The 24,700-nt window shown below is 34.4% G+C and overlaps 1 pseudogene; it reads left to right on the top strand.

The window, feature by feature from the left end:
* The first annotated feature begins 2,238 nt into the window (after positions 1-2,238).
* LOC116275148 lies at positions 2,239-2,331 on the top strand (annotated as a pseudogene).
* Positions 2,332-24,700: the final 22,369 nt, after the last annotated feature.

Here is a 24,700-nt window from a genome sequence, read left to right as displayed (position 1 = left end):
ACTCCCAGCCACTACTTGCCTTATTTATTTAATGTTCACTTATTGTCAGTGAATTAGCTTAATGATGATACCAAAAGACTAGCAATTCACTCCTTGGAATATGTATAGGTTTTACAAAGTGTATAAATACAAGTGTCTACTCAATTTATTTATTTTTCTATATTTTCAACTTTTGAGTTTAGGTGTACATGTGCGGGACGTGCAGGTTTGCTACATAGGTAAATGTATGTCACAGTGGTTTACTGCACAAATCATCCCACCACCCAAGTATTAAGCCCAGCACCCCTTAGCTATTCTTCCTGATGTTCTCCCTCCCTAAGTCCCTACAGTTACCCAGTGTGTTTTGTTCCCCTACCCAATATATCCATGTGTTCTCATCAGTCAGCTCTCACTTATAAGTGTGTCTACTCAATTTCAATTTAAAATTAGAAACAAAAATACAATGCCTATACATGAGATATACATATTAATTTAACAAAATACCTAGCAGTTTGGATTTTCATACAATTAAAGGATAGTAATCTTTACCAACCCATGGATATTTAGAAAATATGTCACTGGATGGTCATGTAATATTCCTGTTGGGTATGGGACCCTCTCCTTCCCTGCTCATGTCTGAGTAACTACCAACTGTAACAGTCTGATAAGATACTTGATATAATTTCAATTTTCTCAAATTCATTCAGATGAGACTCATTGGCCTATTATATGATCTATCTTAGAGAATGTTCCATGTGCTGATGAAAATAATGTTTATTCTGCAGTTGTTAGGAAGAATGTTCTCTAAAAATCTGTTAGGTCCATTTATTTTAAGGTATTGTTTAAATCCATTGTTTCTTTGCTGAATTTCTCTCTTAATAATCTGCCTCATGCTGCCAGTGGAGTATTGAAGTCCCCCCGCTATTATTGTGTTGCTGTCTATTCCATTTTGCACATCTTGTAGCAATTATTTTCTAAATCTGGGAGCTCCAGTATTAGATGCATATAAATTTAGGATTGTAATATCTTCCTGTTGAACTAATCATTTTATCATTGTACAAAGTCCTTCTATGTCTTTTTGTACTGTTGTTGCTTTAAAGTCTGTTTTGTGTGATGTAAGAATAGCTGCTTTTGTTCACTATCGGTTTCCATTTGCATGGAATATCTTTTTCCACACCTTTACTTCAAGTTTATATGAATCCTTAATGTGTTAGATGAATCTCTTGATGACAACAGATATTTGACTGTTTTTTTTTTTAATTATTCCCTCTGCCATTCTTTATCTTTTAAGTGGAGCATTTAGAGCATTTACAAGACAAAACAGGGCTCTATAACACCCCTAAAAAATCACACTAGCTCCACAGCAATATATCCAAACAAAGAGAAAAATTTCTGAAGCGTCATATAAAGAATTAAAAAGGTTGATTATTAACCTACTCAAGGAGATACCAGAGAAAGTTGAAAATCAATTAAAGAAATTTAAAAACACAATCTAGGATACAAATGAAAAACTTTCTAGATAGATAGATATTATAAAGAAAGAACAACCACAAGTTCTGGAAATGAACGATATACCTATAAAAATACAAAATGCAGTGGAAAGTTTCAACAACAGACTAGAACAAGTAGAAAAAAGCATGTCAGAGCTCAATTTTCCCTACTGGAAATTTATTGCCTTCCCCACTACTGGAGGTTTGTGTGTGCTCAACTTACCCTACATTGCAGAAAGATGACAAGCTAGTGCTCTGGCCTCTTTTTTAAGGGCACTAATTGCATTCATTAAAGGACTACCTTTATGGCCCAAAGGATCCAACTCCAAAGAGGATCATATTGAGGATTAGATTTTAATATTGAATTTTGGGAGATACACAATATTCAGTTTGTAACAACATATATATAAATACTGAATTGATTATTTATACTGTAGGAGAAAAATTAAGTTTATTTGATTGTAGACATCAAATAGTCTGTATCCTAAAAGTTTGTAGCTTCAACTGTGTCATAAATCACGTATCTTTATTTGTGCAGGTTTGTATCCACTGGTTTAGTCTACTTCTCTGTCTACTATGATACCAATAAAACACCCTCTTTTTGTATTTTAAAAATAATTTTAAAGCATATTTATGTAGAAAAATTGAAACATTATAGAATGCAACTGTTTAAAGTATATAGTCAATAGTTTTTAGCACAATCGTAGAGTTGGGAAATAATAAAGTATTCACTACAATGAGAGTCAAAAACGTTGAGGTCTTGTGGACAAAGACTTATGGATAGGTGCAAAACATAAATCCTCTTTTGCAACACAGAACTAATAGTTCAGTATGAGTTTTGATACATATAAGAAGGGATATTATGATACCTGAGACAGTTAACTGATGGGGGTATTGATAGCCATAAATGTTGGTTCCAGGCCAGGCGCAGTGGCTCAAGCCTGCTCAAGCCTGCAATCCCCACACCAAGGTGGGAGTATTGCTTAAAACCAGGAGTTCAAGACCAGCCTGGGCAAGATAGTAAGAAACACTTCATCTCCACAAAAATTTAAAAATTAGCTGGGTATTGGGGCATGTGCCTGTAGTTGCAGCTACTCAGGAAGTGGAGGCTGAGGAAAAAGGATTGAGCCCAGGAGTTGGAGGCTGCACTGAGCATTGATGGCACCACTGTACTCCAGCCTGGGTAACAAAGACAGACTCTGTCTCTTAATTTAAAAAAAAAAAAAAACAGATTGATTCTAGGACTGTAGAATAGATAAAGAGCATGGGATATGAGGGAAATCCTCAGCAGGATTAATTTTGCATTCCAGTTCCATGTTGACCATACATACAATGGCTTTTTATTTAAAGGCTTTTATCTTGAGAACATGATGTCTGGAGTTAAATGGACTGGCATATTCCACACATCTATACTGTTCTTGAGTGTGATCGTTTAGGAATGAATATGATTTGAACTCATACATGGTAAGAGAGGGTGTCGAATTGAGAACCAGGCAGATCCACCATCTATAATAAAAAGGACCCTAAAGTAAATTGGTTGAAGAAATTAGATCCCAAAGATTCTTGGTGAATTTTGAAGTCTTCATCAGTATCCCCATATGAAAAGGAGATGACAGAAACCAAAATAAAAGAATTATGGGTTGTAAAGGACAACTGGATTAAAATAAGCATCATTGCAGCACTATTCACAATAGCAAAGACTTGGAATCAACCCAAATGTCCATCAGTGACATACTGGATTAAGAAAATGTGGCACATATACACCATGGAATACTATGCAGCCATAAAAAAGGATGTTTGTGTCCTTTGTAGGGACATGGATGCAGCTGGAAACCATCATTCATAGCAAACTATCACAAGAACAGAAAACCAAACACCGCATGTTCTCACTCATAGGTGGGAACTGAACAATGAGATCACTTGGACTCGGGAAGGGGGACATCACACACCGGGGCCTATCATGGGAAGGGGAGGGGGGAGGGATTGCATTGGGAGTTATACCTGATGTAAATGACGAGTTGTTGGGTGCTGACGAGTTGATGGGTGCAGCACAGCAACATGGCACAAGTATACATATGTAACAAACCTGCACGTTATGCACATGCACCCTAGAACTTAAACTATAATAATAAAAATAAAATAAAATAAAATAAGCATCATTTCATTAAAAAGGGCTAACTTGCCGGGTGTGGTGGCGGGCGCCTGTAGTCCCAACTGCTCCGGAGGCTGAGGCAGGAAAATGGCGTGAACCCCGGAGGCGGAGCTTGCAGTGAGCCGAGATGGCGCCACCGCACTTCAGCCTGGGCGGCAAATCGACACTCCATCTCGGAGAGAAAAAAAAAAAAGGCTAACTTGAAGATAAATCTTTTGACTCCGGCTCTTTGGAGGATCTAAAGTGACCTTAATGGACAGTGGAAGAAATCACAACTTGGAATTCCTTGAATAAAAATTTATTGACTTTAAATAATTTTGTCTAATGTTACATACACACAATTAAAAACAAACCTCTTTACACTGAATAAACAAGCAACAACAACAAAAAATTGAGGTAACATTTCCTAAATCAGCCAGGTCAAATGTTCACTAAACAAAATATTTCAAACATCTTATAATTATGAAAACAGAAATACAAATTAAGATCATTATAAGATAATTCATAAATATCAGAATATCTGAAATGAAACAATACAGATGGCAATACTAATTTTTGCAAAAATATAAAACCATAAAACTACTTTACACTGTATGGAGGGTGTACATTGATCCAGCCACTTCAAAAAACTGTTTGGCATTCATTAAAGTTAAACATACCAATACCCTGTGACTCAGAAATTTCACTTCTGAATTACACCAAATACATATACAAGATTATTTACATTGCCGTATAAAAGTTGAAAATTAGAAACAATACAAATTCTCATCAACGGTGATATACATACATAAATTATATTGTAACAATATGTATTAATCTAACAATCACATAGGTTGTAAATTATCCAAACACAAAGTGATGCACACAGTTTGGTTTTATGTGTTTAAAATTTATAAATGATTTGGTGTTTAAGTGAGGAAGGGGAGAAATATTTAGGAAGGGATGATGGAGAAACCTCAAAATTGCTAGTAATGCTCCATCTCTTGACCTTAGCAATGATTACCTGAATATGTTCACATTTTTACAATTTGTTAAACTATAGTTATGATTTTTGCAGATTTTGTCCATGTGTTATAATACAATAAATACACCATTTTACCTTTTTGCTAAAAACCCCTCTCAAGATGTGCAAAATTAAAAACAAAGACCTTACCGGGGAAAACAAAATCATATACAATTGAATCACCATCTCTGTAAAATAATCTTCTCCATACTCACTCTGTTACAGTGACCTGAACTTCTTGTGTTTTTTACACATAGGAAGAACATGTAATTTCTTGTCCCATGAGGGTGCATGCAGTTTTTTTGTTAAATGATTTCTATTAAATTTATACTGAGACCACAACAATAAACTAGAACTATTTGGGGAAAGCTATAACGAATGGTGTCTACGTGTATACCCCAAGTGAGTTTCTGCATTAGGAGCAATAATATCAACTTGTCATGCTCTTTTTGTAGATCCTCTCATGGCTCAGTTCCTGTTGTACTTAAGCTTACTGTTTGTTATGATTTGAATTGTGGCTACCTCCCAAATTTCTAGCCCCTAGTATCTCAGAATATGACCTTATAGGAAATACGGTCATTGCAGTTGGAATTAGTTCAGATGCAGTCATAATGGAGCAGGGTAGGCTCTTGATTGAATATGACTGATTTCCTTATACAAAGATACTGTGAAGACCCAGAAGGGGAAGACTATGTGAGCAGATAGAGACACTCACGGAGAACACCAAGTGAGAACAAAGTAAAAGACTGAAGTGGTGTATCATCTTCAAACCAAGGATTGACATCCCAAACCAGCAAGCTAGTAAGAGGCAAATAATCATTCCACCCACAGTTTCAAAGGGAGTACCGCCCTGCTGAAACCTCTGTTTCTAATTTCTAACTTCCAGGACTGGGAGATGATAAATTCCTGCTTATTTAAACAACTTAGTTGTTGCAATTTGTTATGACAGGGCTGTGGAATTAATACACTGTTAGTGGGCCATCTAATCAGAGAGGCATCCCTTAGTCAATCTAACAAACATAGATTCACCACATCATACCCTGTCTCTTGAAACCCCTTTACACTCTCCAATTTTTCCCACATCTATCTCTAAGTGATCTTCTGTAGATTAGCTATTTCACTGTCTGTCTCTCCACACTAGGGTATAAGCTAAAGGGAAGCAACTTTGTAGTCAGAGGGAGTTTGCTCCCTGTTTCATCCCCTTGGACTAAAGTCATATTTGGTATAGAGTGGACAGTTGATAAGTGTTTGTTGCATCAATAAATTCATGAGTAAATGTATGATTTTATGTGAATTGAAAAGTATTTTGTGATCTAGTATATAGTCAATTAGAACAAATTAAATTTTTGATGTGTTCTCAAAATAATTTGTTTTGCTGTTTTGTATGCAACATTAAATGTCATTGTTAAGAAAAATGATCCTCTCCAAGACAACTGATGCATTTTTTAAAATTTCCACTCTGCTTTCTGTTGTAGAGTATTGATATATATGACAGAAACACATAGGATAAAGATAGCTGTTGATTTCAGCCGCTGAGAGAATGTCAGAAGGTAAGAGAGACAGAGCAAAATAGAATTTCATTCTAGCTTTTTTCGAGCAAGTCTTTAAGAGGAGCTCTGTTTCTAGGCCAAAATTCATCATTTTATAGATTTATAGATTTAATTCATTTATATATTTAATTCTACTCCTATAAAACTGCCAATGGTATTCTTCGCATAATTAGAAAAACATCTATCTCTAATTCATATGGAGTCCTATTTTAAAAGACATTTCCTTCGCACTATCCTACCTTGAATTTGCAAATGTTTTCTGATAGGTGTTTGATTTATATTTTAAGGCAGGGTTTCAATTTCACCAGCTGTTATTTGATGATTTCTAAATTTACTTTCAACTGTAAGATTTCATTTATAATGAGAAAGAATTTATGTATGGGTATATGAAATCACACCATTTTACCTTTTTGCTAAAAACCCCTCTTTTAAAAATAACTTAAAATTGATCCTGCTTTTTAAAATAACTTAAAATTCCAGATGTGTTTTTAAGAATATAAGAAAAACTGACTCATTTACTATAAGAAAAAAATAAATAATATCTCATATGGTAAATACAGTGAGTCAAATGATAATAACATTCATTTGATAAATGTGCAACAAATTCAATATTTGATATTTGATTCATTCCACAAAAATGATAATTTTAGTTAAAATGTATAAATATAAATAATTTTAAATCTGACATAATGGCTAATATTTGGTGTATATATATGTAATATTGAATAAGCTGAAAAACTTCAATATAAGCTGAACAAATTCGAAGCTGTGACAGCAAAACTTTCACATGGACGAAGAACCTTGTAAGTTCTGCTATGATGTAAAAAATCAACTGAGAATGGGATCATAACAGGATAAATAACTCAAGAAGTATGTACCAATATTTGTCTTGACTTATAAACTCCTAAGGCATTTGAAGATTTACTTATCACAAGATCCAAATGAGAAATGATTGCATTACATGTTGCTAAACCTATATATGAGTTCAAAAATTAATCTGGTATTGACAAATTAGGGAAAATAAAGTCAGAAAAAAAAAAAAACACCGCAGATATTGCTAAGCGTGTGTTTGTGTGTGTGTGTGTGTGTGTGTGTGTGTGTGTGTGTTTGAGGCCGGGCACAATGGCTCATGCTTGTAATCCCAGCACTTTGGGAGGCCGAGGTGGGTCGATCATTTCAGGTCAGGAGTTCGAGACCAGCCTGGTCCACATGGCAAACCCTGCCTCTAGTATAAATACAAAAATTAGCCAGGCATGGTGGCAGACGCCTATAGTCCCAGCTATTTGGAAGGCCGAGGCAGGAGAATCACTTGAATCCAGGAGGTGGAAGTTCCAGTGAGCCAAGATCGCACGTGTGTACTCCATCTTGGGCGACAGATCCCTAATTATTGGTTTTACGATCGTTCTAGAATTTAATATAAATGAAAGCAAACAACAAATACCTTTATGTAACTGGCTTCTTCCTCTCAATAATGTCTGTAAAATTCATCCATATTATCATGGTATCAATATTTCTATGTTTCATTTCTTCTTTCTTATATATTATTGGGGGATTATACCAAAATTATTTATTCATTTCTCTTTGGATGGACAGTAGGACATGAGTCTGTATATGGTGTTTGGTATTGTGATTAAAGCGGCTCCAAACATTCCTTTACAAGTGATTTTATGAACATATATATTCATTTTCCTTGGAAAAGTACCTAGATGTTTGATTCCTGTGTCATATGATAAGTTTAGGCTTACGTTTTAAAGAGAGGGTCAACCAATTTTCCAAAGAAAAAAATAAAAATAAATTTACCTATTGACTCTCTCTGGAATGTGCAAGAGCTCTGTATTCTACATCCTTGTGAACTGTTGGAGTTGATACCCTTTTAACTTTAGCATACCAGTTAATATAAGTGATATAGTCCAAGGATGTTAGTTTGCAGTGTTTTGGTGACCAATAATGTCATTGTTCTCTTCAGGTAAATATTTTCCAGTTACATATCATTTTTGGGACATGTTTATGCAAGTGCTTTACATTACACAGGATTTTTTTATCTCCTTTATTGTGGGAGGTTTTTGAATATTATAGATGGAAGTACTGTGTTATATATTTTCTCCTAGACTATGACTCGTCCATTCATGTTCTTTTTTGTTTGTTTGTTTTGTGGTGTCTTCTGAAGAACAAAAAGTTTTATTTTAATAAAGTGCAATTTATCAAAATTGCCCTTTTTGGTAATACTTTTTGTATGCTGTTTAAGAAACCTTTGCCTATACCAAGATTGTACAGATTTTCTCCTATATTTTCATGTTTCATGTAGTTTAATATTTGTGGTTTTAAAATGTATGTCTACAATTCATTTTCAATTATTTTTGTGTATCACCATAGGTGAAGATTGAAGTTTATCTTTTTGCACAAAAATCTATTTTGTTCCAACGATGTTTAAAGGTAGATATTTGTGTGGAAAAATTCACTTCAATCTTCACCTACCTAATTGGGTACATTGCTGTCTTTAAGGTATCAAGGTATATTGAATTACTTTGGCGCCTCTGTTGAAAGTTAATCAGTGGAGTCTTTGGGATTCTGTTTCTGTATTCATTATTTTATACAATGATTTATTTATGTATCTTGTGAGAATTACATATTATGATAACTGTTCTAGATTTACGGTAAGTTGTGAACTTTGGAAAGCTGAATCCCTCAATTTTGTGTGTTCTTTTCCAAACATGATTTTAGAAATGTTAGGCTTTTTGAATTTCCCAAAATATTTTAGTCCAATTTGTCACTTTTTAGAACAAACCTTTTGCAATTTAATTAGGATTGCCTTAATTTACATATTGATTTTTAGAAATTGGAAATTAAAATAATATGGAGTCCTTCATTGTGTGATACATGTCTCTATTTTATTACTTTTTATTGTAATACATACAAATTTTCACAGTTTTACTGTCTTAAGACAATATATGTTTATTATCTCACAGTTTTTATAATTCAGGAACCCTGGCGTGGCTTATGTGGGTCTTCTGCTCAGAGTCTTAACTAGGCTGAGATAAAAATGTTGGGCAGATGGTGTTTTCACATGGAGCTTGGGACTTTTTCAGATCATTCCAGTTGTTGGCAAAATTCAGTTCCTGGTTGGGATTAGATTGAAGCCTTCGGTACTGGGAGGTTTCCCAGCTCCACAGGTAGTTTACAACATGGCTCTTTGCTTCCTTAAGACCAGAAGGAGAGCATCTCTTTCTTCAGAAAGGGTCTAATCTCTCTTTTGAATACTCTACACTGTTTAAGTCAGAAACACCTAGGAAAGCCAATCTTCCTTTTTAATGAGTCAAAATCACCTGATTTGGAACCTTAAGTCTACAAAAGTCCTTCACATTTGCCATATATAATGATCTTCCCACAGGAGTAATAACCCATCATGTTTCCAGATCCTGCCCACATTTACGGGAAGGGGATTGATTACACAGGGCTTATGTATCAGTGGGTATAAATCTTGAGGGGCAGCCTAGAATCTAGCTACCACTTCTATTTATTTAGATATCATTTACTTCCCTTAACATACGTTGCGATTTCCATTTTAGAGGTTTATACATACTTCATTAAATGTGTTCTGACACATTTTGATTTTAATGTTATTGTCAATGGCAGTTTTAAACTTTATTTTCCAATAATTTGCTGCTGCTGTAGAAACATGCAATTGATTGTCTCTATACTAACTTCATAACTTGCAATTTTGTTAAACTGCTTAATCGTTCTAGGAATTTTCTTGTTTTGGTTATAGAAATGGTTTGCTTCTGTGTCCCCACCCAAATCTCACCTTGAATTGTAGCTCCCATGTTCCCTGTGTGTCATGGGAGGGAACTGTTAGGAGGCAATCGAAACATAGGGGCAGGCTTTTCCCAGGCTGTTCTCATAATAGTGAATAAGTCTCATGAGATCAGATGGTTTTATTAAAAAACAAATTCCCTGCACATGCTCTCTTGCCTGCCACCGTGTAAGACAAGCCTTTGCCTTTCACCATGATTGTGAGGCTTCCCCATCCATGTGGAATGGTGCGTCAATTAAACCTCTTTCCTTTTTAAATTACCAAGTCTTGGGTATGTTTTTTATTTGCAGCATGAGAACAAACAAATACAGTTATCATTGTTGCTTTTCATTTCTACACAAACAGCCATGTTATCTGAGATAAAGAAAATTTTAGGTTTATATTTTCCAAGATGTATAATTTCTTTTTTTTATTATTATTATACTTTAAGTTCTAGGGTACATGTGCATAACGTGCAGGTTTGTTACATATGTATACTTGTGCCATGTTGGCGTGCTGCACCCGTCAACTCGTCAGCACCCATCAACTCATTATTTACATCAGGTATAACTCCCAATGCAATCCCTCCCCCCTCCCCCATCCCCATGATAGGCTCCGGTGTATGATGTTCCCCTTCCCGAGTCCAAGTGATCTCATTGTTCAGTTTTAACTTAGTAGACTACCTAGAATCTTCTCTACAGTATGGTACAGTGAGTAAACCTACTTGAATGATTGAATATCCTTGAAGAGAGATCATGTTTTGCTTGCGTATGATCTTGGGAAAAAGTTATTTACTTTTTCTCTATTAAGTTTGATATTTACCGTAAGGTTTTTGAGTTACCCTTTAAAAGTTTGATGGTATTTTCTTCAATACCTACTGTTGTGAGAGTTTTTATCATGAATGGGTATATTGAATTTTGTCAAATGTTTTAATGTATCATTGAGAATGAGGAATTATTCTAAGCTATCGATTTTTTGAAGTTAGTGATATAAACCTATCTATATTATCCTCAGTTAACGCTTTAATATTTCAATACTCTACCGAGATATTCTCCCTTTAATTCCTGATTTTAGTAACCCTTACATTTCCTTTTGATTTCTCACATCAGTCCATATATTCGGTTGTAAATGTTATTCATCTTTTCCAAAGACTATTTGTGGCTTAGTTCATTTGTTTTGTTTTTCATTTTTTTCTTTATTTTTAGCATTTATTTACATCTGCTTATTTTCTTGTTTACTTATACACTAAGTTGCTTTTCTAATATTTCTGTTCAATTAGATGATTTTTTTTTTTTACTTTTCTTCTTTTTTTCTTACTACAAATACTTAAAGCTACTAATTTTTTTTTTTTTTTTTTTTTTTTTTTTTGAGACGGAGTCTCACTGTGTCTCCCAGGCTGGAGTGCAGTGGCGCGATCTCGGCTCACTGCAAGCTCCGCCCCCCGGGTTCACGCCATTCTCCCGCCTCAGCCTCCCAAGTAGCTGGGACTACAGGCGCCCGCTACCGCGCCCGGCTAGTTTTTTGTATTTTTAGTAGAGACGGGGTTTCACCATGTTAGCCAGGATAGTCTCGATCTCCTGACCTTGTGATCCACCCGCCTCGGCCTCCCAAAGTGCTGGGATTACAGGCTTGAGCCACCGCGCCCGGCCAAAGCTACTAAATTTTCTGAACGCTGTTTTAGCCAAATTGATATGATGTATTTTTATTATTCGGTGTTGATATGTTTTGGCTGTGGCCACACCAAAATCTCAAATTGAGTTGTAATAATCCCCACATGTCAAGGGTGGGGCCACTTGGAGATAATTGAATCATAGGGGAGGTTTCTCCCATACTATTCTCAAGGTAGTAAATAAGTCTCATTATATCTGATCATTTTGTAAATGAGAGTTCCTCCGCACAAGCTCTCTTGCCTCCTGCCATGTAAGATGTGCCTTTCCTTCTCCTTTGCCTTCTGCCATGATTGTGAGGCTTCTCTAGCAATATGAAACTATGAGTCCATTAAACCTCTTTCCTTTATAAATTACCCAGTTTGGGATATGCCTTGATTAGCAGTGTGAGAACAGACTAAGTTTGATTTATTTGTTGAAACCAAGATCACTTAGAAACGTTTTGATTAATATCTAGAGCATATTTTACTTATATGGCACTGTTTTACTCAAAGCAAATTAATTTGCAAAGTCTGTCAGCAATGGATATTAAGGAGATCTTCTGGTAGGTCAAAATTTTCACATCCCATACTTTTAGGCACTAGTCTAACCCAACGCTGCCCAACCTGTAGTGTTTCTGTTTGGTTTCCAACTACAGAGTTGCCATTCTCTGGTATTTCTTGGATAGTCTCGCTTTGTGCATGTATGTTCACTTTGTACCTAAGCTGCAGAGTTGCAGGGGCCCCTAGATTGCCTCCTCTCCATACCTTTTCACCTTCAACACTGCACTCCGTGCATTCTAGCTGATTCAGTCGTCACTAGTTTTTTGTCTCCTTACTTCATCAGGGATATCATGCTCTTATTGGAATCAGTTTGCTGCATATGGTTAAGGAAGATCCCTAGGTCAAGAGCCTGAGAAAATATGGAGTTCATCTTGTGATTTTTCCCTTCTCACAGAAACCACAGATAGATAACTGATGTATAATCCCTGAAAAGCATTTTCAAATATTATTTCTCTAATTTTATAAATTATTTTCCCAAGAGGGTCATTCAGATACCAGTTACTCCGTCATAAATGAGAACATAAAAAATAAATCATTCATGTAAAAGTATATAAATGGGTTAAAAAACAGCAAAAGTTAGGAAAAGAAAGCAAAAGTTACACTATTAAATATTAACTGAATAAATTAGGAAGAAAATTACATGATTCATGCAATCAAATTCTTTAGAAAAACAGTAATATAATACTGAATATATATAATAAACAAAACAGCATAACTAATAAAAATAAAAATAATAAGTCAATAAATTATAAATTAGAATAAGAATCCAAATAATGATTCTTTAAAATAGATTAAAAAATTACATATTGAGAAAAATTCATATTCCTAATGTGTAATAATTGATTAAAAAACAAAAAAAAGGAGGAAATTTAAAAGGTTGTGATACATCATTATTATTATTATTATTATTTTGGACAGAGCATCACTGTGTTGCCCAGGCCGGACTGCAGTGGCATGATTATGGCTCCCTTCAGCCTTGACCTCCAGGGCTCAAGCGATCTTCCCACCTCAGCTGGTACTCCAGGCACAGGTCACCATGCCCAGCTTATTTTTCTGTAGAAATTGTGTATTGCTATGATGCCAAGATTGATGCTGAGCTCCTGGGCTCAAGAATCCTTCCAAAGTTCTTGGATAGCAGGAATGAGTCACTACACTTGGCCATAACATAGTAGTTTGATAATGCTATAGAAATTAAGTTGATCGCCTCAATGAAATCTATTTTCTAAAAGTATGTAATTTACCAAATCTTACCTTAAATAGAAGAAACAAAGTTAAATCAGACACATTCCTATAGCAGTAGACAATCAAATCCAAACCAGAAGAACTGCTATCTTTTTACAAACAGCACCAATCTAAACTATTTTCATTGAGGATTGTCAATTAAAAAAAAATCAAGGAATTTTTATCTTTGCCAAACAGATTGGAGATGATTACTGAAAATGAGTACACTAGTCATAAAATAGTGTAAATAGACATTATTTTTCATTGCCAGTGAAGTACAAATTTTGATAGCCTCTAAAAATGCAGTGTGCTAACACGTATCTAATTTAGACATGCACATAACCCTTGTACCAAAAGTGTTTGTATTTACAATATCTCACCTGTGAGAGATGGTTAATGTAAAGAGCATTGCTTTAAAACACCAATACATGGAAATCAATCTAAATGTCCTTTAAGAAAGAACAATGTTAATAAATCATATTGCATTTATGTATTGAAATACAAGAAATTATTTTAGTCACTTTCATATAAAATGATTTGAAATATTGCAGAATATATTAAGTTGTTAAAAAGTACAGTTCAGAATATGACTATATTATATACTTTATTATTAAAAATGAATAAATATACATGTATTTTTGCAAGTATCTAAAATATCTATGAAATGATGAAGAAAAATGTATAAGTTATTGTCAGTGAGTAAGTTATCTTCATGTTGAGAAAAGAGTTTGGCAAAATTTTTTTTTGTATTTTTGCAAAAGATAAAATAATCTATGTATTGCGGGTCACATATACACTAGCCACACATTTCTCATTTTTATAAACTTTTAAAATATAAAAAAATATTATTAGTTCAAAGACCAGGGATGCTAAAACTTTATTCTTTCATACATTATCTGTGTATGTTTATACTTTATTTTATATTGTAGACTCATTAATATTGAACTAAACATCCCTCCCAAACTACCTTTATGCCATGAAAATATGAACATAGACATGAAGTTATATTTGCTTTTCAGTTCTACCTCATTTCCTATTAAAGATTTTATTTGGTTGAGGTAAATGCTACCCTAAATTTTGGTTCAGTCTTTTTATTTATTTTGTTTTATTTTAAGTTCAGAGATACAAGTGCAGGATGTACAGGTTGGTTACATAGGTAGGCATGTGCCATGGTGGTTTGCTGCACCTACCAACCCATCACCTAGGTATTAGGTCCAGCATACATTAGCTATTTTCCTGATGCTCACCCACCTCCCAGTCTCCCACGACAGGCCCCAATGTGTGTTGTTACCCTCCCTGTATCCATGAGTTCTCATTGTTCAGTTCCCACTTGCAAGTGAGAAATCTTGGTGTTTGGTTTTTTGTTCCTGAGTTAATCTACTGAGGATAATGGTTTCTGGATCCATCCATGTCCCTATAAAGGACATGCTCTCATTTATTTTTTTGGCTGCATAGTATTCCATGGTGTATACGTACCACATTTTCTTTATCCAGTCTATCATTGATGGGCATTTGGGTTGATTCCATGTCTTTACTATTGTGAATAGTGTTGCAATGAACATATGCATGTATGTATCTTTATAATAAAATGGTATATTTCTTTGGGCGTATGCTCAGTAATGGGATTGCTGGGCCGAATGGTATTTGTGATTCTAGGTCTCTGAGGAATCAACACACTGCCTTCCACAATGGTTAAACTAATTTGCATTCCCACTAAGAGTGTAAAAATGTTGTTATTTCTCCACAGCTTTGCCAGCATCTATTGTTTCTTGACTATTTAAAAATCACCATTCTGTCTGACGTGAGATGGTATCTCATTGTTGTTTGATTTGCATTTATTCAATTTTTTTTTTGCATATGTTTGTTGGCCTCATAAATGTTTTCTTTAGAGAAGTGTTTGTTCATGGCCTTTGCCCACTTTTTAATGAAGTTACTCATCTGTTCCTTGTAAATTTGTTTAAGTATCTTATAGATTCTGGATATTAGATCTTTGTCAGATGGATAGACGGCAAAAATTTTCTCCCATTCTATAGTTTGTCATTTGTTCTGATGATAGTTTCTTCGGCTGTGCAGAAGCTCTTTAATTATATCCTATTTGTCAATTTTTGCTTTTGCCACATTGCTTTTGATGTTTTCATCACGAAATTTGGCCCATGCTTAAGTCCATAATGGTATTGCCTAGATTATTTTCTAGGGTTTTTATAGTTTGGGGTTTTACATTTAAGTCTTTAATTCATCTTGAGTTAATTTTTGTATAAAGTGTAAGGAAGGGGTCCAGTTTCAATTTTCTGCATATGGCTAGACAGTTCTCCCAGCACCATTTATTAAATAGGGAATCATTTCCCCATTGGTTGTGATATGGTTTGGCTTGTCCCCTCCCCACCAATCTCATCTTGCATTGTAGTTCCCATAATTCCCACATGCTGTGGGAGGTAACTGGTGGAAGATAATTGAATCATGGGGGCAGTATGCCCCATACTGTTCTTGTGGTAGTGAATAAGTCTGACAAGATCTGATGGTTTCATGAGGCAAAAACTCTTTCCCTTGGTTCTCTTTTTTCCTCTTGTCTGCTGCCATGCAAGACTTGCCTTTCATCTTCCACCATGATCATGAGGGCTCCCCAGTCACGTGGAACTGTGAGTCCATTGAACCTCTTTTTCTTTAGGAATTACCTAGTCTCACTTCTGTCTTTATCAGCAGTGTTAAAATGGACTAATACAGCTTGTTTTTGTCATATTTGTCAAAGATCAGATAGTTGTAGATGTGCAGTCTTATTTCTCAGTTCTCTGTTCTGTTCCGTTGGTCTATATGTCTGTTTTTGTACCAGTAGCATGTTCTTTTGGTTACTGTAATCTTGTAGTATAGTTTGATTTCAGGTAGCATGATGCCTCCAGCTTTGTTCTTTTTGCTTAAGATTGTCTTGGCTACACAAGCTGTTTTTTCATTCCATATGAATTTTAAGCAGTTTTTTTCCCCCCCTAATTCTCTGAAGAACATCACTGGTAGTTTAATGGTAATAGCATTGAATTTATAAATTACTTTGGGCATTATGGCCATTTTCATGATATTGATTCTTTCTATCCATGAATATGAAACGTTTTTCCATTTGTTTGTGCCTGCTCTGATTTTCTTGAGCAATGGTTTGTGGTTCTCCTTCAAGAGGTCCTTCACTTTTCTTGCTAGTTGTATTCCTAGGTATTTTATTCTCTTTGTAGTAATTGTGATTGGAAGTTCATTTATGATTTGGCTCTCCATTTGTCTGTTGTTGATGTATAAGAATGCTTGTGATTTCTGGTATTGATTTTGTATTCTGAGACTGCTGAATTTGCTTATCAGCTTGAGCTTTTGGGCTGAGATGAAGGGATTTTCTAGATATAGGATCGTGTCATCTGCAAACAGAGACAGTTTTTCTTCCTATCTTCCTATCTGAATACACTTTATTTCTCTTACCTGATTGCCCTGGCCAGGAGAACTTCCAATGTTATGTTGAAAAGGAGTGGTGAGAGAGAGTATTCTTGTCTAGTGATGGTTTTCAAGGGAGATTCTTCCAGCTTTTGCTCATTCAGTATGATATTGGCTGTGGGTTTGTCATAAATGGCTCTTATTTTTTTGAAGTATCTTCTATCAATACCTAGGTTATTGAGACTTTTTACTATGAAGGGTTGTTTAATGTTATCAAAGGCCTTTTGTGCACCTATTGAGATAATCATGTGGTTTCTGTTTATGTGATAAATTATGTTTATTGATTTGCGTATGTTGAACCAGCCTTGCATCCTGGGGATGAAGCCAACTTGATCATGGTGGATAAGTTTTTTGATGTGCTGCCGCGTTCAGTTTGCCAGTATTTTATTGAGGATTTTCACATCAATGTTCATCAAAGACATTGGCCTAAATTTGTTGTTGGTGTTGTTGTATCTCTGCTGTGTTTTGGTATCAGAATCATGCTGGCCTCATAAAACAAGTTAGGGAGGAATCTCTGCTTATTAATTGTTTGAAATCATTTCAGAAGAAATGGTACCAGTTCCTCTTTGTACTTCTGGCAGAATTCAGTTGTAAATCCCTCTGGTCCTGGGTGTTTTTTTTTTTTTTGGTTGGTAGGTGTTTATTACTGCCTCAGTTTAGGAACTTGTTATTGGTCTATACAGGGATTCAACTTGCTCCTGGTTCAGTCTTGGGAGGGTGTATGTGTCCAGGAATTTATCCATATAATTTTTATGTATTTGTATATAGGGTATATGTGTATTATATATTATATTTTATGTTATATTTATATGAGTTTGTATGCTAATTTTATTTCCAAGGGATTAATATTATACTTAATGTTATGTACCTAAATATTTATTTATATTGGAGTGAGTACTTGTTTGTAATTCTTTCACTTGGATAAATGTAGCAAATCACATTATTTGAGTGTAACAATCTCCTCTTGATGGCCTCTATGTTTCCTAATTTCTGCTACTGTAGATAGCTGATAAGAATATACTTGTATAAATCTCCGAGTTAATGCACGCAAGAATTGTTCTTGTATAAAGAAGTGGAAGGAGTGTTTTAAGGTAGAGAGCACATAATTCCTCATCTTTATAAAATCATGAAATAATACACTCTTTGCCATTGTAGTTGTATCAACGCATACTTGTACATTCATCAGCATCTACTTCAACATCTGATGTTTTCAAATGTATTAATTTTCTCCATCAAATGGTCATAAAATTTTATCTTATGACCTTTATTTTAATGTCTTCATCATCAGTGGTGCTTGCCTATGTGTGACTCCTCTCTCCAGAATATAAATACCTGACTTTTCCCATTTTCTATTGGTTTTAATTGCACTTTCTTATTGTCTTTATGTATTCTTAATAGGGATATTTTTGTCATATCAGCAAGATATAAGAAAATTATTTATTTATTTATTTATTTATTTATTTTCTTTCTTTGAGGTGGAGTCTTGCTCTGCCATCCAAATTGGAGTGCAGTGGAATGATCTCGGCTTGCTGCAACCTCCACCTCTTGAGTTCAAGTGATTATCCTGCCTCAGGCTCCCAAGCAGCTGGAGTTACAGGTGCATGGCACCATCCCCAACTAATTTTTGTATCTTTTAGTAGAGATTGAGTTTCAACATTTTGGCAAGGCTGGTCTCAAACTCCTGACCTTAAGTGATCTACCTGCCTGAACCTCCTAAAGTGCTGGGATTACAGGTATCAGCAAACATTCCCAGCCAATAAATTTAATACACTTCAATTCCATTGAACTATTATCTTGTCTATTCTTGTACTAATAATACTTCCTATCATTTTTCTAAGAAGTAACTACAGCTTCACATCTCAATAAGTATTAGGGCAAATCCCACATTCATTTTTATCTGCAGCAGTATTTTGCCTGCTCTTGGATGTAAAATCTACTATTTTCTCTTTCTAATTTTATAATTAGACAGATACTTGGGCATAAAATCTACCACATAAATTTCAAATCCTCTTAATAGATATTTTTAAGACTCTGTAGAAATCTTACTGAAATCACATTGACTGTATGAATAAACTTGAGGAAAAGTGATAATTTTATATTATATTTTCTAATATAAATAGATGAATTTCTCCACATTTTTAACAATTGTGTTTTGTGTATTCTAAGAAATGAACAATTTAATTTTCACTGTCAATTATGTATAGAAAGGCATCAGCAATTTATATTAATTTTATGTTCAGATGCCTTATTAAACTTTCCAAACAACTTAAAAAACACATTTCAGGATATTATCCTTAAAAACTTCCTCAACCTCACTAGACAGGCCGACAGGCAAATTCAGCAATTACAGAGAACCCCTGCAAGATTCTACAACAAGAAGATCATCTCCAAGACACATAATTGTCAGATTTTCCAAGGTCGAAATAAAAGAATATTAAAGGCAACTAGAAACAAAAGGCAGGTAACCTATAAATGGAACCCTATTATACTGACAGTGAACCTCTCAGCAGAAACCCTACAGGCTTATTAAAAAAAGAAGTCTTCAATGAAGAATTTCATAGCAGCCAAAGCAAGATTCCTAAGGGAAGGAGAAATAAGGTCTTTTTCAGATAAACCAATGCTGAGGGAGTTTGTTACTATCAGACCCAGCCTTACAAGAGATCTTGAAACAAGCACTAAATATGAAAAAGAAAGACCATTACCAGCCAATAAAAGAAAAAAAAAAAACACACTTAAGTACACAGACAAGTGACATTGTAAAGCAACCACATAAACAAGTTGGCATAATAACCAGCTGATAACACAATGACAGGATCAAATCCACACATATCAATACTAACTGTGAATGTAAATAGGCTAAATGTCTCATTTAAAAAACACAGAGTGACAAGCTAGATACAAAAGCAAGATTTGTTGGTATGTTGTCTTCAAGAGACCAACCTCACACACAATGACACCCATAGGCTCAAAATAAAGACATGGAGGAAAATCTACTGAGTAAATGGAAATCAGTAAAAATAACAGAGGTTGCAATCCTAATTTCAAACAAAACAAACTTTAAACCAACAAAGATTTAAAAAAAGACAAGGAAGGGCATTACATAATGGTAAAGAATTCAATTTGAAAAGAAGACCTAACTATCCTAAATACATATGCAACTAGCACAGGAAAACCCAGATTCATAAAGCAAGTTCTTAGACACCTACAAAGAGAATTAGGCTCCCGCACAATAATAGGGGGAAACTTCAACACTCCACTGATACTTAGACAGATCATCAAGGCAGAAGATATTCAGGACATGACCTCAAAATTGGACAAAATAGATTTCATAGACCTCTGAAGAACTCTCCACCCAAAACAACAGAATATACATTCTTCTCATCACCACAAGGCATATATTTTACAATAAATCATATAATCATAAGACAATCCTCAGAAAATGTGAAAGAACTGAAATTACACCAAACACACTCTTGGACCACACACAATAAAAATAGAAATAAATAATTTAAAAATTGTCCAAATATATGCAAACACATGGAAAGTAAATAACCTGTTCCTGAATGGCTTTTAGTTTAATAATGAAATTAAGGGAAAAAACAGAAATTCTTTGAAACTAATGAGAACAAATATACAAGTTACCAGAATCTGTGGGATTTAAGGCAGTGTTAAGATAGTGTTAAGATAGTCTATAGCACTAAATGTCCACATAAAAAAATGAGAATGATCTCAGATTAACAACCTAACATCACAGCTAAAGGAACTAGAGAAACAAGAGCAAAGCAACTCTAAAGCTAGCAGAAGATAGATATAAAAAAATCAGAGCTAAACTGAATAAGATCGAGACACACAAAAATTTCAAAAGATCAACAAATCAGGGAGTTGACTTTTTGAAAAAATTAGTAAAGTAGATAGGTGGCTGGGCAGATTAATAAAGAAGAAAAGAGAAAAAAATCTAAAGAAACAAATTTAGAAATGACAAATGGGATGTTGTCACTGACCCCACAGAAATACAAATAACAATCAGAGACTACTAGGAACACCTCTATGCACACAAACTAGAAAATCTATAAGAGATGGATACATTTCTGGACTCATATACCCTCCCAAGATTGAACCAGGAAGACACTGATTCCCTGAAAAGACAAATAACAAGTTCCAAAATTGAACCAGTAAAAAATAGACTACCAACTAACAAAAGCCCAGGACCAGATGGATTCACAGCCAAATTCTGCCAGATGTACAGAGAAGAGCTAGTACCATTCCTGCTGAAACTATTCCAAAATAAATGAAGAGAAAGGACTCCTACCCAACTCATTATATGAAGTCAGCATCATTCTGATACCAAAACCTAGCAGAGACAGAGCAAAAAAAAAAAAAAAAAAGACAATAGAAAGAAAGTAAACTTCAGGCCAATATCTTGGATTAATGTAAAAATTCTCAACAAAATACTAGCAAACCAAATTCAGAAACACATCAGACAGCTAGCTAATCACAATGATCAAGTAGGCTTTATTCCCTGGGTGCAAGTTTGGTTCAATATCTGCAAATCAATAAATGTGATTCATTACCTAAAGAGAACCAAAGGCAAAAACCACATAATTATCTTAATAGATGCAGATAATACTTTTGATAAAATTCAACATCGCTTCATGTTAAAAACTTTCAATAACCTAGGCATTGAAGGAACATATCTCAAAAAAAAAAAAAAAAAAAAAAAGAGTCATCAATGACAAGCCCACAGGCAATATCATACTGAATGTGCAAAAGCAAGAAGCATTTCCCTTAAAAACCAGCACAAGACAAGGGTGCCCTCCCTCAACATTCCTATCCCTACTGGAAGTCCTGGCCAGGAGAATCAGGCAAGAGGAAGAAATAAAGGGCATTCAACTAGGAAGAGAGGAAGTCAAACTATCCCTGTTTGCAGATAGCATGTTTCTATATTTAGAAAACATCATAGTCTCAGGCCAAAAGTTCCAGCTGATAAACAATTTTGGCAACATCTCAGGATACAAAATCAACATAAGAAATTACTGGCATTCCTATAAATCAACAACAGCCAAGCTGAAAATCAATTCAGGAATGCCATCTAAATTATAATGAATATAGAAAAATAAAACACCTAGGAATACAGGTAACCAGGGAGTTGAAAGATCTCTACAATGAGAATTACAAAACACTGCTCAAAAAATCAGAGAAGATGACATAAACAAGTGGAAAAATATGCTATGTTTGAGGATAGAGAGAATCAGTATAATTAAAATTGTCTTACTGACCAAAGAAATTTACAGATTTGTTATTTCTGTCAAACTACCAATGTCATTCTTCACAGAACTAGAAAAGAAAACTCTTTTAAAATTCACTTGAAACAAACAAACAAAGCCTAAAGCAATCATAAGCAAAAAGGACAAAGTTAGAGGCATATCTAACCAACTTGAAACAGTACTATAGTGCTACAGAAATCAAAACAGTGTGGTACAGGTACAAAAACAGACAAATAGACCAATGGAACACAAATAGCCCGGAAATAAGTCCGCACACCTACAACCATCTCATCTTTGATAAAGATGACAAAAATAAGTAATAGGGAAAGGACTTCCTATTCAATAAATGGTTCTGATGTAACTGGCTAACCATATGCAAAAAATGGAAACTGGACCCCTCTCTTTCATTATATATATATATTTTTTTAATTTTTTGGAATTTTTTATATATATATATTAAATAAATCAACTCAAGATAGATTGAAGACTTAAATGTAAAACTCAAAACTATAAAAACCCTGGAAGACAATCCAGGCAATACCATTATGGACATAGGAACTGACAAGTATTTCATAATAAAGACACCAAGAACAACAGCAACAAAAGTAAAAATTGATTAGTGAGATCTAATTAAACTAAAGAGCTTCTGCACAGGAAAAGAAACAGTCAACAGAGTAAATAGACAACCTACAGAATGGGAGAAAATATTTGCAAGCAATGTATCTGAGAAAGATCTAATATCCAGCATCTATAAGGAACTTAAACAAATTTATAGGAGAAAAACAACCCCATTAAAAAGTGGGCAATAGGCATGAACAGACACTTTTCCAAAGAAAACATACATGTGGTCAACAAACCTACATCAAGGTCAGTATTACAGATCATTAGAGAAGAGAAAGAAAATCAAAACCACAATGCAATACTATCTCACTCCAGTCAGAATGGTTATTACTAAAAAGTCAAAAAATAACAAGATGCTAACAAGGTTGCATATATAAGGTTATGTCTCTACACTATTGCTGGAAGGGTAAAGTTGTTTAACCATTGTGGAAAGCAGTATGGGGATTCCTCAAAAAGCTAAAGCAGAACTACCATTTGACCCAGAAATTCCGTTACTGGTTATGTAACCAAAGGAATATAAATCATTGTACCATAAAGACAGGCATGTGTATATTCACTGTAGCACTATTCACAATAAGAAAGATATGGAATCAAACTAAATGCTCATTAATGTCAGAATGGATAAAGAAAATATGATACATTTACACCGTGGAATAAGAGGATAGAAAAAGAAAGTATTGGGTACTAGACTTAGTACCTGGGTGATGAAATAACCTGTATAACAAACTCCTGTGAAATGAGTTTATGTATATAACAAACCTGCACATGCACCCCTGAACCAAAAATAAAAGTTAAAAAACATTTTTGTCACTATTTCTATAATTTCTTTACATTTTCTTTTTAAATGGGTATATCACTTGTAAATATTCACTATTTTATTTTTTATTTTCTAGTCTTTGTGGCTCAAATTCATTTTATCATAATAGCTCAAACACGTAGAGCAATCTGCTATTTTTTACTGTATCTTATTTGTCTTATTGCATAAGACAACTAAACAAAATTAAAGTGTTTACAATGAGATTGCTCTTGTCACTGAATTTAAAAGAAATGATTCAAACTTTCTGTACTTAGAATAATATTTGCTCTATTTTTTTCTCTTTATTAAAAATGGACATTGCCTTATAAGTCTTTCATTTACATTTTCTCTTTCTAATTTTATAGTTGATACATTACACCATGTATATACACTTAACAAAGCGTAGAATCAATAACATTAGTAATAATTTAGCTCTCATTATTTCTCAGTTTGTTGATTTTTCTTTTGTCCAATATTTTAGGTCAATCTTTTTAAAATTCTATCAAATAGCTGATTTTATTATTTTAATGTTAATACTTACCTTTCTCATAAGACTATACTTTGCTAATAAATACTGAAATCAGATTGCCCTTCTGTTTTACTTTTTCTTGTTTTTGAAATATATTTTTCTTTTAAGAGCAAGACTTTTAATGTTAAAATAATTTCTTTTGTCAGCCGGGCATGGTGGCGGGCACCTGTAGTCCCAGCTGCTTGGAAGACTGAGGCAGGAAAATGGCATGAGCCCGGGAGGTGGAGGTTGCAGTGAGCCGAGATCGCGCCACTGCACTCCAGCCTGGGCAACAGAGCGAGACTCCGTCTCAAAAATAAAATTATGTCTTTGACTGTAAAATTATGTATTTGTTCCTTTTCTTGGGAGTCACATTTCTGGTATTTTCCCTGAGCACTTCAAAGAGAGCATTCCACTGTTTTAAAGGTTTTGGCTGTGAGCAGAAACGTTTGCTATACCTCCTTGTCCTTTACTTCACTATTCCTACAGAGTTTATAAAATAAAATAAAATAAAATAAAATAAAATAAAAAGTCTGCATTGAACAGTTGTTAAAAACTGCAAGACAGATTTTTATACAAGCTGCTCTGATTAGAACTGAGCTCAACTTCAAATACAACAGACAGACAGATGGGGACTATAACCTATAGGGTAAAG

This window comes from Papio anubis, chromosome 5, assembly GCF_008728515.1.
Source record: "Papio anubis isolate 15944 chromosome 5, Panubis1.0, whole genome shotgun sequence".
Classification (NCBI taxonomy): domain Eukaryota; kingdom Metazoa; phylum Chordata; class Mammalia; order Primates; family Cercopithecidae; genus Papio; species Papio anubis.
This window is presented reverse-complemented; position numbering and strand designations above follow the sequence as displayed.